Below are 15,521 nucleotides of genomic sequence, written 5' to 3'. Positions count from 1 at the left end.
TCCCTAATATAACTTTTTAAATCAGGTTAAAATAATCAAAAATTAAAAAATTAATTAAAATAGTTAACTTTCCAAACGAGCCCATGATTCGCATGACTTTGCTCGTTGGGGTTGCATTTCACCTTTTTATTTTTTATTTTTTTTAAAGGAAAAATCTTAAATCTTAGTGTGCACACAAAAATAAGTTTTCACAAATTTATATAAGTGGTCACACAAAAATGTGTAAGTTGAATCAGAACTTATGTAATTTTATACGAAATTACATATGGTGTGTATTGCATATCAAAATATTTCCATATTTGTTACAAGATTATAGAATGTTGGGAATGTTGTATTACAATTAAAGCGGTTTGCCATTGCTCCATGAGTTTGAACCCCTATCTTTTCCATCACCACACTCTAAGGTGTAACTACATGAACACTTGGTCACACCTAAGGCTATAAATGAATAGAGTTGTTCGTGAACAGACTCAACTTAGTGAAGGCTCATTCGAACTCAATTTGTTAAATTTTCATTATGTTCGAGTTCGAATTTATAGCGATCCCGGTTTTGACCCGACACTTGTGGTAGTCTGGAATTGGGTTTATGGTTTCTGAATGTTGTTCACTGTCATTTTCCCCTTAATCCTCCTTAAATTTGGTTATTGAATTGTTGTTGTGCGTTTGAAACAGGTTGGTTGCTTGTTTTTCCAAACTTTTATTGCCCATATTTTTACTTTTCCGCTCGAGCGGCCATTCTTGCGCTCAAACGGGCTTTGCAATTTTGCTCATCCTTCCGAGTGGCACTTCTCTCACTCGAGCGGGCTTTGCAAACTCTCAGTACTTTGCAGGTCTACAAAATTACTAGGAGAGTGTTTTCTACGCTCGAGCGGGTGGGTGCTCGAGCGGCCTTCTTTGTACTCGAGTGTTGGTCTGTTGTCTGCAAAACTACTAGATGTGTGTTTTCTACGTTCGAGCGGTTTTTCTTGCGCTTGAGGGGTGAGCGTCTTGTTAATTGTGTCTTGGCGTTCGAGCGGCCTTTCTTGCCCTTGAGTGGAACAATTTTTTGTATCTGACGCTCGAGCGTCAACTCGTGCACTCAAGCGGACTGTGCGTATATCAGATCGCGAAAATGACTTTTTATATCACTTTTTCAGATATTGTCTTCCCAAAACCCTAAAGTGAGACACTTTCTCTCTCTACGTTTTCTCATAAACCCGTTGATCTCTCTGCCCTAGTGTCTTTGGAAAAAGGTTAGAGCATCTTGAGAGCTCCGTTTTGATCCGATTGGAGTTTGGTTTTGGCATCGTTGAAGTTTCGTCTTTGCTCCATAGATCTTCTAAACTTGAAGTAAGGACTCTCTACACCTTAACATGAGTTTTAACTTGGTTATAGGTTGTTGTGTGAAAATGATGAGATTTTGGGATGTTTTGAGTAAACCTAGGGTTTGGGTTCAAGTATGAAAAGAGGGGTTTTTATATGGGTGTTACACAAATGATTATGGGGTTTGGATATGAAATAATCTTGTGTTAAAATAGTTGATTTTGGTCTTTGGGTTAATATTTGAAAAATGATGAGCTTTGCCCTACAATGTCCTGAATAATTATTTTGTATAAATAATAAAATTGGTGTAGAAAATATGAAATTGGGAGAATGTATACATGAATGGTGTTGTTGGATTTGTTTAATCACTCACCTATGAAAATTTGATGGTTCATCTGTTATGGAGATTGTATATCTGTTTAGAAATATCTGTTTTGGGCTGTCGGTGGAGAATAGTCATGATTGTTGTAAACATCGCATGTAGATTAGGTGAATTGAAACTAATCCCTTAACCATTATCATTGAATATGATTATGAATGATATACACTGCATATGTATGATATTCGGGAGGAGAAAGGGGATGTACTCCATATTTTGAGGAAAAGAAAGAGAATGGACTCCATTGAACTAAGTTGACCTGCATGTCCAAGGTGAAAGTTCCGAAAACCATTTGTATACATGGGTGCCGATTCCTACGGACGAAATTTCCGTAAAATGGTAAATAGAAGTGAATGTATTTGTATGATGATTTTATCTGTTGGAAATTTGTGAGGTGTAACCTCTGTTGATGAGTTAAATGCAGTGGAGGTGTCTATTGAACCAAAATGTATGAATTGAGATGCGAGTTTGGCATAACATGGTTTTGGAAAGAATTATAAAGATTTTGTTGTAGGACAATGAACATGTGCATTATACTTATATCTTGTTAATTCTTATATATTGTGTTAATATGTTTCTACTAGACTTTAGCTCACCCTACTTGGGAATCATTTTCAGGTATTGGAGACATGCCTCCATTGAGACAGTAGTCTGGGAAGACTTGGAGCAAGAGCTTCTTTTTATTTTATTTATTTTATATAGCCAAGGGCTAAGTTGTATTAAGTTAGACTCTTCCTTTTGCTATAACCAAGCAATGTCTTGGAAAGACGCAAGCCCGTAGGGCATTTATTTTGTTGATTACTAACTGGTATTACATGCTATAGATTCAGGATGAACATTTATGAATGTATATTACATGTGTTATCTTTTGTAATACGAACTCTGATGAATGAAAGCATATCAATTCTATCATACTCACTTCTCGTATGAGTTGGATTAGTTGTATTTATTTTGAGGGCGTTACAGCTTAATATCAAAGTGTACCAGGTTTGAATATTTTGGGTATGTGGGAAGTGGTTAGTACCACAATGGGTTTGACTCGTTTGCTAAAGACTTAAGTGTGAATGATATGTGCTTATATGATAGCATGCTTCTGTGATTGTATGGGTATGGGATTAAATTTTTAGGATGTTGATTGAGTCCACAGGTTTTTAGAAGTCCTGTTAGAAGAGCACTTGATCATCACTATTTCTAACTGGAACTCTGGTAACATCGCGAGACGGTCATTATCTGAAAATGAAATTCGTATGTGTTTATGTGAATGCGTGCTTATGTAGAGTAAATTACTGTTGTCCATCGTATTAGAACGTGAGCGAGTTAGTTTCAACACATATGTAATTGTACTAATTTCTTTTGTTACCTTTATTAGGATGTCAGGACGTAGACGCGGTGGTAGAGTGGTAAACCTAGACAGCAAGATATGCTGTTACCAGATGATATTCCAGCACAGGAGGAAGGTGTTGGTCAAGCCAATGTAGCCGAACCAGTTAGTCAGCAGGCCATGGATGCCTTATGTAGACACCCCAATTTTGATCGCTCGTAAGACTTAGGCGCTTTATTCCGAACACCCGGTGATGAAAGTTACACTGTGTAATCTTTTGAATTCTCAGGGAAGAAATTTGGATTCAGACTCTAATCCCAAACCTTGCACCCCATTTTGGCCAAACTATTTTAAAACCCTCTTTCAAAATATTTGTTCAAATGCTTCTACGATGTTCCGAGGCTCGCATTTCATTTAAACTACACTTGTCGGTAAACCGAGCAAGGACAAAGTGGAAATAAATGAAAAGGAGGTGAACTCTTTGAAAACAAAAAAATCTTTAAAACATCTTGGTCAAAGGTTTGGACTTGAAGAAAATTGGAGGAAAGGGAAGAAAACTAGTTGGGGAGAAGTTGGGTATAAAACCGTTAAGAGAAAACTGAGCAGCCTTCATTAAATCAGCCTTATCTCTATCTACACTTTGACTTTAGCTGTGAGGCCACCACCATTGGAAAGAGGACTTCCGGGGCTTCATTTTAGACTCAAGAATCTCCTAAAACCGAGTCCGAATGAGGGAGATATGGCTGTTTAAAGTTAGGCATAAATCTGATAAGGTCAAAACTGAGCAACCTTCACTAAAATAGAAAATATCTCTTAGCACACTTAGAATTTAGATGTGAGGTTACCTCCATTAGAAAGAGGACTTCTGGAGCTTCATTTTAGACTCAAGAATCACCTGAAACGGAAATGATGGAGATATGCCTGTTTCAAGTCGGGCCTGAATGCAGATTTTGAAGTCCGATCAGACCTCACCGAGATCATGCCGCCCCTTTTGACTTTTCAAAGCTGTCCAAACGTGCTGATATTTTGAGGAGCAGCAGCTCAAGGCCTATAAATACAAGACTCAAAGTGATGTTTTACGGGAGACAAAAAAACATTATCAAGTGTTAAGAAAACAATATCAAGTTAGAAATATCATATATCAAAGAGAAATATCAAGTTAGAAATATCAACAAAGAGAAATATCAAGGTGTTAGGCAATATCCAAGAGTTGAAACCATCTTTGTTCTTCCTTGTTCTTCCATCCATCCATACCATACAAGAGCTTGAACTTGGATCTTGATTTGAGAATTGAAAATCATACTCAAACTTGAGAGTACTTTGGAATCAAGTTTGATTTACAACAAGAACACTTCTCTACAACAGGTAAAGCCTCCTTACTTTCATTTCAATCTTTGTTCATCTTTTTCTTGTGTTTTCATATTATTTTGGTACTGTTTTGGGACTATTTTGAGGGCTGAAACTTGTGATTAAAAGCTATCCAAAGGTGAAGGGGTTAATCACCCTTTTTTGAACCTTATTCCAAGCTTGAATCCTTGTGTTTCCCACTTGTTTTCGCTAATTTTTCCCATTGTTTTGGGGCTGTTTTTCAACATCTAAACTATGTGATTTGAAGTTGTAAAAGTGAAAGGGTTAGCCACCATTCCTTCTACTTGTTTACTAACTTGATCCTATTTAATTTTGCTCGCTTTCTATAGCTTAATTTCAACACTATTGTATGTTATTAGGGGGCTGTTTAATTTATTTCAATGATTTATGTTTTAAATATCAAGTTTGTTTGTACTAACTAATTAATCAACTTCGCATAATCATCTCTGCAACCTCCCTCCATTTTTTGCTTATTTCGGTTAAAAAGTTGTGAAAAATTAAGATTGTGGTTCGCGTATAAGAAAGGAACTCTTCCATGCTTAATAGTTTAATCTCTTCGGAGATTCATTACCAAATGTATAAAACGCTCTATGCTTAATGGTTTAATCTCTTTGGAGATTCACTACCAAAGGCATAAAACGTTTTATACTTAGGAGGTTCATTACCAAATGTATAAAACGTTCTATGCTTAATGGTTTAATCTCTTTAGAGATTTACTACCAAAGGCATAAAACGTTTCATGCTTAGGAGGTTCATTCCCAAAAGTATACAACGTTCTATGCTTACTGATTTAATCTCTTAAAGGATTTACTACCAAAGGCATAAAACGTTCTATACTTAACGGTTTAAATTCTTTGGAGGTTCACTACGCCAAATGTATACATATTCTTATACTAAAGCACAATCTTTATTTTTCATTTCTCTTTATTCATCAGTGTGTTTATTTTTAAGGGACTAATTGACCCTTGGAAATCACCAGGGAAAGTGTCATTATCACTTATTATCAAGTTTGGATTTCAAGTCATTATCACTCAAGTTTAGGTTTTTCTAAATCACTATTACTCTTTTGAGTTTGACTAGTCCTTATTGCACATCTTGAGTTTGACTTGGAATCTCTTATCGCTTGTAAATAAGTTTGACTCTTCCTTTGTAATTTCCCCCGAAGAAAATAAGATTTGTTTCTCAGGTTAAGTTGATGTTTGTTTCTCTTTATTGCATTTTGGACTTAATGGATGTAAATATCACTTTTGCACAAACTAGAGAAAAGATAAAGAAATGGAAATGTAATAAAAAAGGCTAATAAAATTGGTTAAAATTGGATTACAACCGACATAAAGAACCAATATGATTAATTGAATTTGGTCGGACGTTATACCGAATTTATTGTGTCAAGGCTTGTCTTACATCAATTCATGATTTTGACGAACCTTGAATTGAATTCACTTCATGATAGGAGGGAGGGGTGGTTGTTTATTCATTGCATTTATTGATCATTGTCCAAATTGTATCCGAGATCATCAAGCAATCAACTTCCTAATTGATGGTTTTGGAGATGATTCCAACCCTCTCTTGAGTATTTTTATGATAGAGAAAGGTAAAAAAAAGACAAACATGGCTAGGAATACCCTGTCTGCACTGTTTCACCTCAGGTACAAAAAAACAGATTTCCATAAGAAAACAAAGTATTGGATTTAGTTGGGGCTCGACTGAGGCACGTTTTGAGGTCGACAAGGCTCCAATAAATTGCAAAACAATACACTTTTGGTTGAAAGCAGTATCTAGGGGTGAAACAGAACAAATCCCAGTAAGGCAGACAGAATAATTCCTGAGGAGCATCGAGCAATCATTGCATGTTCTTATTGTAATAAATTAGACAGCCCTTTTCATTTATTATTCATTCGGCTTTATAATAATTATTTGTTCGGACATTTGGACATTCAGACCTTTCTTCGCGAGGACAAATATGTAATAAGTTGTATGTCTTCCAACCACCATTCTTTCTTCCTTTTATTTCACTACTTATGATGGTTAGATTAGGGACATCATGTTTAATTGGCATTTTCCATGATTTGCATCCATTCGTTTACATGCATAAAAGTTCGGCTCATCATATTATTCAAATGTCAAATTCAAACTCCTTACTTGCATACATGCGCTATCACATGCCTTGAATTGACTCACATGCCATACTAGTAGCCGAACCTTAATTGCATGTTGCATGTGTTGCATTAGTCATTAAATTAGGATCATGCATTTTTTTTTCTAACTATTTGCTTTCTTTTTGGACTCGCCTTCGGACATTAAGGTAAGCATTTTTGCTTTAGCATATTGCATAAGTGTGAATGCTGTCATATCAAACATACTACCATGAGACTAACTGCTTATTTGATATACCTGTTTGAATGCCTGTGGATGAAGGCTAATCATTTGAATTGGGATACTTTGATCCATGTATATATGAGATCACCATTTTAAGTGATACATATGCAAAACACTTTTTTTTTTCAAAACAAACATGAAATCAAACATTCTAACTTTTCGTGAAATTAGTCTATACTTGTATGTTACATATAGAACAAGAGCATATACTGTACATAAAAACTACATCATGATTAGTAGAGGCCGATCTTTGATCAGGTGAGTGGGGTGTTCAATTATTGACCTTTCCCTCTCATACCTAAGTTCCTGAACCAAGACACTTTGGTAACGACGGACTAATGGCGTTTGGCACGAGTCATGGGTTTCTTAAATTTTCCAAAAATAAATATTTAGGTGGTGACTCTGAAATTTGGCAAAGCAGTCCATTTTTTGCAATTGATTCAAACATCGATTTTCCAAAAGAAATTGCCGGATTTGGACTCTTTTTATGTTTCTACTGTTTCACATTGCACTTGTGAAATCAAAATCAGAACCAACACAAGTGGAGTCCGAACTGTAAGGGCTATTCATTCTTCCGAAAGGGAGCGCGACAAGTCGAGCTACAGTTTTTGGCGACTCTGCTAGGGAATTAGAGAACTTGACTCATACTTTATGATGTAAAATTTTATCTACATAAATATGTTCTTTGCATTGCATTTGCATTGGTGCGCCAAAGTCCCTGTGTTTGCCATCTGTTATTCTTGGACGGTTTGCCTACAAAGCTTGCCAAAAGGCTGACCGGTCATGGGCTCTGTCAAGTTTGGAACACAACCCTTGGATCTGGATTATCGCTGTACCGCTTGATCCTCCTTTCACTTCTCGGTGTTAGGTGTGAGAGGTATATCAGGTAGTCTTGCTGAGGTACCCTTTGTGACTATTTGACTTAATGCATATAGTACGCTCTAGTGACTATTCAAATTAGGACAGGATGCTACCTGTACAGGATGTTATGAAACCATTTGCTTGAAATAGTGCAACCTAGATCATGTCAAAATCTAGGACAGGGTAATCCTACCCCCTCATAGGGGTGTTTTGGTTCTTTTTATGTGGTATGTGCTTTTACAGTGAAATAAACTGGGTGGTTCATAGCAGTGGTACAAATGAGCAATTAGTCTGAGAACAAAGTTCAGTGGGATCACAGTTCTGCTGCGTGTTGTGATTAATTGAGAATTGGGGCCGAAGTGCTGTCCGTTTTTTTAAAATATGTTTTCTTTCTTTTTTTATGCTAGGTAGTTTTTCATCATAGCTTTCGAAAGACTTGATATCCCTCGAGTTGTTTGGATTCGTTCTCGTAGGCTTTGTAAAATGCAAGATCTTGTTGACAGTCAGTCAGTGTTAGTTTTTCTCTTGCCGGTTACTCGACGAAGAAGGAATAGACAGTCAGCATCAGTACCAAGCACTCGGCAAACTCCTGTTCACTCACTAGCATCTAATTCATCCAGTCCAACAATGGCACAGAACCCAGCACAAAACACAGAAGAAGTTGTTGCCATGATGGCAGCAGTCCAAAAGACCATGGATACAGTCAACCAATAGATGGTCGCACATGATGAAGTCATCGCTGATTTACGACGCCCATCTGGGGCATCTGCATCTACTATACATCCGGTCCCAGCTGCCCAGCCAAATCCTGATCTCCCTCCACCACTGGAAACTCCTCAGGTCCCAGATCCTCAAGAGATGTTTCCAACAGCTTCAGCTTACAAACCTCCAGTACAACCTCCTATGAGAACCATTCCCTTCAATATGAATGAAGTTGATCCAGCCATGATCAAAATTGCTAGGCTTGAGAAAGCCTTGAAGAAATCCCAGGGTTTCAATTCAATTCCCAATATTGAGGGCGAGTACATTGAGGCTTCAATCAGGTTGCCAGAAAAATTCAAAATGCCTCACATCGAAAATTTGATGGGAGTGGGGATCCGATTGTGCATGTCCACCTGTTTTCAAATATGTTGAGGCCCATGGGTTTATCTAGGGCACAAAAACTCTCATTATTTGGGAGGACCCCGTCAGATGTAGCGGCTATCTGGTACGCCAAATTGGAGGATTCAATGAAGCGGAATTAAGAAGAATTGTCTGAAGGGTTTGTTAACCAATACTCATACAATACTCAGATAGAAGTAACAATTAGTGAGCTGGAAGCAACCACTCAAAACCCCAAAGAACCCTTCATTGACTTTGTGGCAAGATGGAGGGCAATGGCAGCCAAAATGATGAGCAGACCTTCTGAAAGAGAACAAGTCTGGTTATTTGTCCAAAACCTCGTGCCAGACATGTTGCAGAGAATGATAGTGGCATCGTTGTCCACATATGCTTCCTCACATTAGTTAGGGGTTCAAATTGAGAGCGCTTTCAAAAAGGGCATCATCCACAGAACAAGGGAACCTGCAAAAAAGCCATTCACTCGGAGTACTAATGCTAGTACTAGCACTATTTCGCGACCTGTAGATGTTAATATCATTGCTACATCATCGGCCAAGATGGTCGATTCCTTTACTACTGCCACAAACTCACAAACCGCACAAAATAGTCAACCTTGGAACCGAAGACCATTTACCCCCCTCCATATGAGTCCAACCCGCGCCTTTAAGGTGTTAATGGACAAGGGGCATCTCAAGCCTCTTGGCCGTCGCCCTCTCCCAGACCCACAGCCAGCTAGACACGACCCAACCCAATATTGTACTTTCCACCAACAACATGGCCATCATACAGATTCATGCTATCGTCTACGTCATGAGATTCAGAATCTCATTGACAACAAAGTCATCGCCCCTCCTAAACCAAATGTGACAACCAACCCACTTCCTACACATAACCACGTTCCTCCCCCAGAAATATTAACCACATCTAAACACTACCACCTACCTCAACCCAAGTACATATATTACCTCGTCTCACCTACCGAAACCGGAGGTGGTTATTCCAAAAGGCACGGATATGTGCATGTTGGATTTAGCCCTACAAATCCAACCCAAAAAGGTTGTGGCAGGAACAGAGAAAGAGGAGAGTGCATTAAAGACAAGGTTATCTGATACCTGTGTTATAGAAAAGGGGGCTTCGCTTGCAAAGGAGTATGACCCTAGTTTATACATTGTAGCCATTGATAAACCAAAACTAGTGGTCCTATTATCGAATGTTCTTAGTGTCAATGTTATTGGGAAAGGCCAGTTAGTGCAACATCAGAACGATTGGCCTGAACAAGGCCTAAATGTAGGGGTGTCCGCGGTTCGGTTTAGGACGGTTTGCGGTTCGGTTTGGACCCGCCCGCATCTATGCGGTTTGAGGAAAAATCAACCCGCAACCGCCCGCAATGCGGTTTGCGGTTTGTGCGGATAGGGTTCGCGGGTGTGCGGGCGGTTGCGGGCGGTTTGCGGATTGAACTTTTTTTCCAAAAAATTATTTTTAAACCTTTTTTTTCTCCCATTTTGTCAATCTTTATTTTGAACCTTTTTTCTCATATTTTCTAAAATACTCCAACATTAATAATTAATGAACTAAAACTTATAAAAAAAAACTTATAAAATAAAAAACACAACAAATTCAATTCATAACCTAAACAAATCATTCAAAATCTACATTCTATCATTAACTTGCATTCATCCTATCCTACATTCATCATTCATAATCCAAATAAGAAAATCCTACATTAAAAATTAAACATTCATCCTTCCTAACCCAAAAAAAAAATAAAAAAAAAGAATAATTCTTCATTAGCTTACATTCATCCAAAATGCCAAAAAAAAATAAAAATGCATTAAGTTACATTCATCCAAAACCAAAACGCAATTAAAAAAAAAAAATTGTCAAACTTAAACTTCATTCAATACAAACCCACGAAATAAAATTGAAACACTTCTAAAATATCAAACTTTATCTTCATGAATCATATCCAATTCAACTTTAACAAATTCCAATTCCATGCATTTGGTTGATGAACCCTACACAAACAAATTGAAAAAATATAAACTTTAATCTTCAATTATAAATAGTAAGAACTGAAAAAATAAACAAATGTCTATATATTGCATCTCAATATAGTAAGAAAATGTGTTGAGTATATGAAAAATTACCAATGAACAAATGGATATTAGACATCAATTATAGCATCAACATTATAGGTTGAAGTTGAAGATGAGCTTGATTCCAAAGTACCTAATTAGAAGTCAACAAGAGAAGATTAATAAAACTTACATTAGAAAATGAATAATAATACAAATTAAAATAAAGATAAATAAATTATCATTTACCCGAGTCATATTGCTCAAATTCTTCCACATCATCCATTGCTTTTCGAAGAGAAATTGGAAGGTTGCTTCGAAGCCAATTTTGAGTACATACAAGAGCTTCAACCATAGAAGGTGAGAGTGAACTACGAAATGGGTCAAGAATACGCCCTCCCGTACTAAAAGCCGACTCCGATGCAACGGTAGAAATAGGCATGGCCAACACATCCCTAGCAAGTTGTGATAACACCCTATATTTGGTTGCATTCACCTTCCAATAATCCAAAATCTCAAATGTTTGATTCTTTGCAAAATGTTCAACCTCGGATAAATATTGTTCCAATTCCGACTTAGATCCACTAGTGCATCGCCCCTCCAAATAGGAACTAAATTGGGAGTCAACTAAAGAATAGGGATCATCATCATCATCATCTTCCACCATATTCACAACTTCACTCACACTTGGAAGTTTCTCATGTGAAGGATAAAGTGTAACATAATGGCTATACAAACGACTCAAGCAACTCTTAACCTTGTCTACCATCTCTTCCACCTTCCTATTATCTCCAAGAAATAAATTGGAAAAACAAAACTCCAAGTATGTCATTTTTTTGGTAGGATCAAGAACCACCGCAACATACAACAACAAATTGATTTTACTTCCATCCCCCCAATACTTGCTAAACTTTAGCTTCATAGTCTTTGCCATTGTGCTCAAAGTATCATCCTCCTCTAAAATTAATTGATTAATTTTGCTTTCAATAACAAACATCTCTTTGTAAAAAGCATTGGAAGTAACAAAGAGAGACCCCGAAAATTTCTTGGTTGCAACATAAAATAATTTTAAAAACCTCAAAAAAATTCTACACTTTGTCCAATCCAACTCATTCGGACTTCTTCTTATGCCACCATCAACATCCTTGAAATAAGGTTCAAAGTTGGAATCCACAAACTTCAATCGGTTAAAAGCCTTCTCAAACTTTTCGGCGGCCTCTAACATCAAATAGGTAGAGTTCCACCTAGTTGGTACATCTAGGCATACAAGAGCTTTTGAATCAAGTTTGAGTGTGGCCGCACACTTCTTAAAAACATCATGCCTATGAGGAGAAGACCTCACATATCTCACCGCAAGTCTAATGTTGGCAATAGAATCATCCATTTCTTTCAACCCATCACTCACAACAAGATTAAGAATATGTGCACAACAACGCATATGAATAAACTCATGTTGCAAAATAGTCCCCTTCCAATCTTTGGTTATCATTTTCAAATATTGAATGGTAAGATTATTTGAACTAGCATTATCAACTGTTAAGGTGAATATGCTATCAATGTTCCACTCAATCAAACACGACTCAATTTTTCGACCCAATGTTTCTCCTTTGTGATCCTCAACTTGTTGAAAATTTATGATTCTTTTTTGAAGTTTCCAATTATCATCAATGAAATGAGCAGTCAAACACATGTAACACAAATTCTGAATAGATGTCCAAGTGTCCGTAGTAAAACAAATTCTACGACCCTTCATGGCCTTCTTTAACTTATCCCTTTCATTCTTGAATATATTGAGCACTTCTCTAGATATGGTTTGACGAGAGGGAATTGGTGTGAATTTGGGTTGCATGACATTACAAAATCTTCTAAACCCAACACCCTCCACAAATCTAAATGGCAACTCATCGATGACCACCATCTCTGCAAGAGCCCTTTTACAAGTATCAAAATTAAAAATTGTTGCTACAACCTCAACACCCTCTTCGTTTTGCTTCGGTTTAAGATTTAGTGTTTGTTGACCATCTGTATCCCTATTTGGATATTCTTTACAATTGGGTGTATGACTCCTCAAATTACTAGTCCCATGAGTTCTAGAGTCAGCCATATACTCTTTCTTACAATATTTACATACGGCTCTACGCTTCCCATCGGTCCCTACAACCTTGTCAAAATGATCCCAAACTGTGGATGGTGCTCTCCCCCCTCCACTCTCACTCTTTCTCTTTGGGGGTCTAGGAGGCTTAGGTTCAAGTTCAGGTTTGGGTTCGACTAAGAGAGGATTCATTTGAGAATTAGAGGATTCCGGAGGTACAAGATTGATTGCGGGAGATTGAACACTATCCTCCATTTAAACTGAATTACAAAAATACAATCACAGAATCAATTTTACAGACAGATTAAATAAACAGATAGAACAAACAGATTATTCTATAATCAATTTTACAAACTAGGGGATTACAAAAATACTATCCTATCCTCCATTAAATAAACAGATTCTACTGATTGATTAAATAAAAGAAACAAATTCAACTAAGACACAGACAGATTACATAATCTAAATTAAATAATCTGAATTCCAAAAATTAAATAAAAATTATATTTAATATATGTGATGGCACCTACAATTTCCATGGAAACGACTGAAAACTAGTTAATTGTTGAGTTTGCTATACTTGTATGCACAATCTGTTAAATGTTCTCTATACTTTTATGCACAATCTGTTAAATGTTCTCTAATTGGTTTCCTTATTTATTTATTTTTTCTGTTTCTCACAAAACAAAGCTCTGCTTATCTTTCATCCGTGAAAAATCATTAGGAAGTCTAGAAGTATATGTGGTATTATTTACTTTTTACTCTGACAAATGAGTAATTGTAAAACATATTAGGTAGGTCATTCTTATCTCACTATCTAACAAAAGTGAGTCAGCATTATCTCACTCGTAAAGTTTTTCATTATTTGTTGGAAGTACCACACAAATAATATCACATGATATTTTGATATCTTATTTTATGAAATTATTCTATTTGATATTAGGAACATTTCATTTTTATTTATTTTTTTCGTTCATGCATTTGGAAGGCATTCTCAAATAATTATTATTTCAAGAGAAAAAAGCTTCGAAAATTTAAAAAACAATGACAATGCCTATCTCTAATGCAAAGACATCAATTCCCAAAGGTAGTGTTCAGTCTCTAGAATGGAGTGGAATGGAATGATCATTCCATCAAATACTTCATCAAGAATATGATTCTATCCAAGAAATTGACAAAAATAGCAAGGAAAAAAAAAATTTGAATTAATCAAAAATCTGAACACAAAAACAAAAACAAAAATTAATCAAAAATTAAACAGATTCAAACAAACAGATTTAATAGATTCCAAAAATTAATCAAAAATTAATCAAAAACAGATTCCAAAAACAAACAGATTTAATCAAAAATTAAACAGATTCCAAAAATTAACCAAAAACAAACAGATTCAATAGATTTAAATAAAACAAACAGATTCCAAAAATTAAATAATCTGAATTCCAAAAATTAATAAACTAAGATCAAATCAGAGATGAGATATCAGATTCACCTGTGATGTGAAGTAGATCGGCTGTGCAGTGTTCAAAATCGGTTGTGCGATGATGAAAAAAATCAGAGATCACCTGCGAAGAGTAGATCGGAGATGAAAAAAAATCATAGATGAAAAAAATCTGTTCCTTTTCTGTTGTTCATCCACGATCGAGAGAGAGAGAGAGAGAGAGAGAGAGAGAGAGAGAGATTGAGAGAGAGAGCTCACCTTTGAAGCAGATCGGCTGTGTGATGATAAAAAAATTCAGAGATCACCTGCTAGATCACCTGTGAAGTAGATCGGAGTCGGAGATGAAAAAAATCAGTTTTCTATTGTTCATCCACAACAAATCAACGATCGGACAACAAATCAACGATCGGGAGAGAGAGAGACAGAGATTGAGAGAAATAGAGTTCACCTGTGAATGAATGAAGTAGATCAGCTGAGAAGGAGAGTGATCGATCGCCGATCGGTCTGTGTGTGCACACTGTTGAACCGAGGAGAAGAGAGTGATGAAGAGAGTGAGATGTGACTCAGAGAGAGAGTGAGTGAGTGAGGAGGAGGAGAAGCCGATTAGGATTAGATATTAGGGTTTTTTTTTTTCCTTTTGTTTTGTTATATGAGTGAGTTGGTGAGTGAAAGAAATATGGACGGTTAGATTTGGTTTGGAAGGGAAAAAAAAAAAAAAAATTAAATTAAATGCGGGCGGGTTGGGCGGGTGCGGTTCAAACCCGCAACCCGCCCGCAACCCGAAATTCATATAAAATCCAAACCGCACCCTACCCTAATGTGTTTGCGAAACCGCCCACATGCGTGCGGTTCGGTTCGGGTAGGGCGGTTTGGGCGGGTCGGATGACCCTATGCCCAGCCCTACCTAAATGACTTGGCCGAACTGGAAGAGGATCTAGTTCAGATAGAAGAAGACCTAGCCAACCTCTACTTCTTTGAAGAAGAGGAAACAAGCAGTGTCTAGATAGGCTGGTTGGATTCAAATCAGCTGGAAACAAACAACGGTTGGTTTGGTGATGAGGTGGAATAGACAAAAAGGGTCAGGAAGGAAAAAGACGAGACCACGTCTAGTACAGAACAAGTGCTGGAACAATTCCAGCAGGAGAGAATGGAAGAAATTCAAAGGAAGATGGCTTTGCCAGAAACCAAAACCATAGTTGGAAAAG

At 36.9% G+C, this 15,521-nt stretch overlaps 1 long non-coding RNA gene across 1 annotated transcript; it reads right to left on the bottom strand.

The window, feature by feature from the left end:
- Positions 1–10,004: 10,004 nt before the first annotated feature.
- Positions 10,005–14,751, bottom strand: LOC145792354 (uncharacterized). Its single transcript, XR_014331748.1, has 3 exons — positions 14,575–14,751; positions 14,368–14,440; positions 10,005–10,726 (listed from the first exon to the last, which is right to left on the bottom strand). It is a non-coding gene; the product is annotated as an uncharacterized LOC145792354 (long non-coding RNA).
- Between the last annotated feature and the right edge of the window lie 770 nt (positions 14,752–15,521).

The sequence above is a fragment of the Camellia sinensis genome, chromosome 6 (assembly GCF_055761805.1).
Source record: "Camellia sinensis isolate YWXY chromosome 6, ASM5576180v1, whole genome shotgun sequence".
NCBI lineage: Eukaryota > Viridiplantae > Streptophyta > Magnoliopsida > Ericales > Theaceae > Camellia > Camellia sinensis.
Note: the sequence above shows the minus strand (reverse complement) of the source record. Positions and strands in the feature narration are given on the sequence as shown.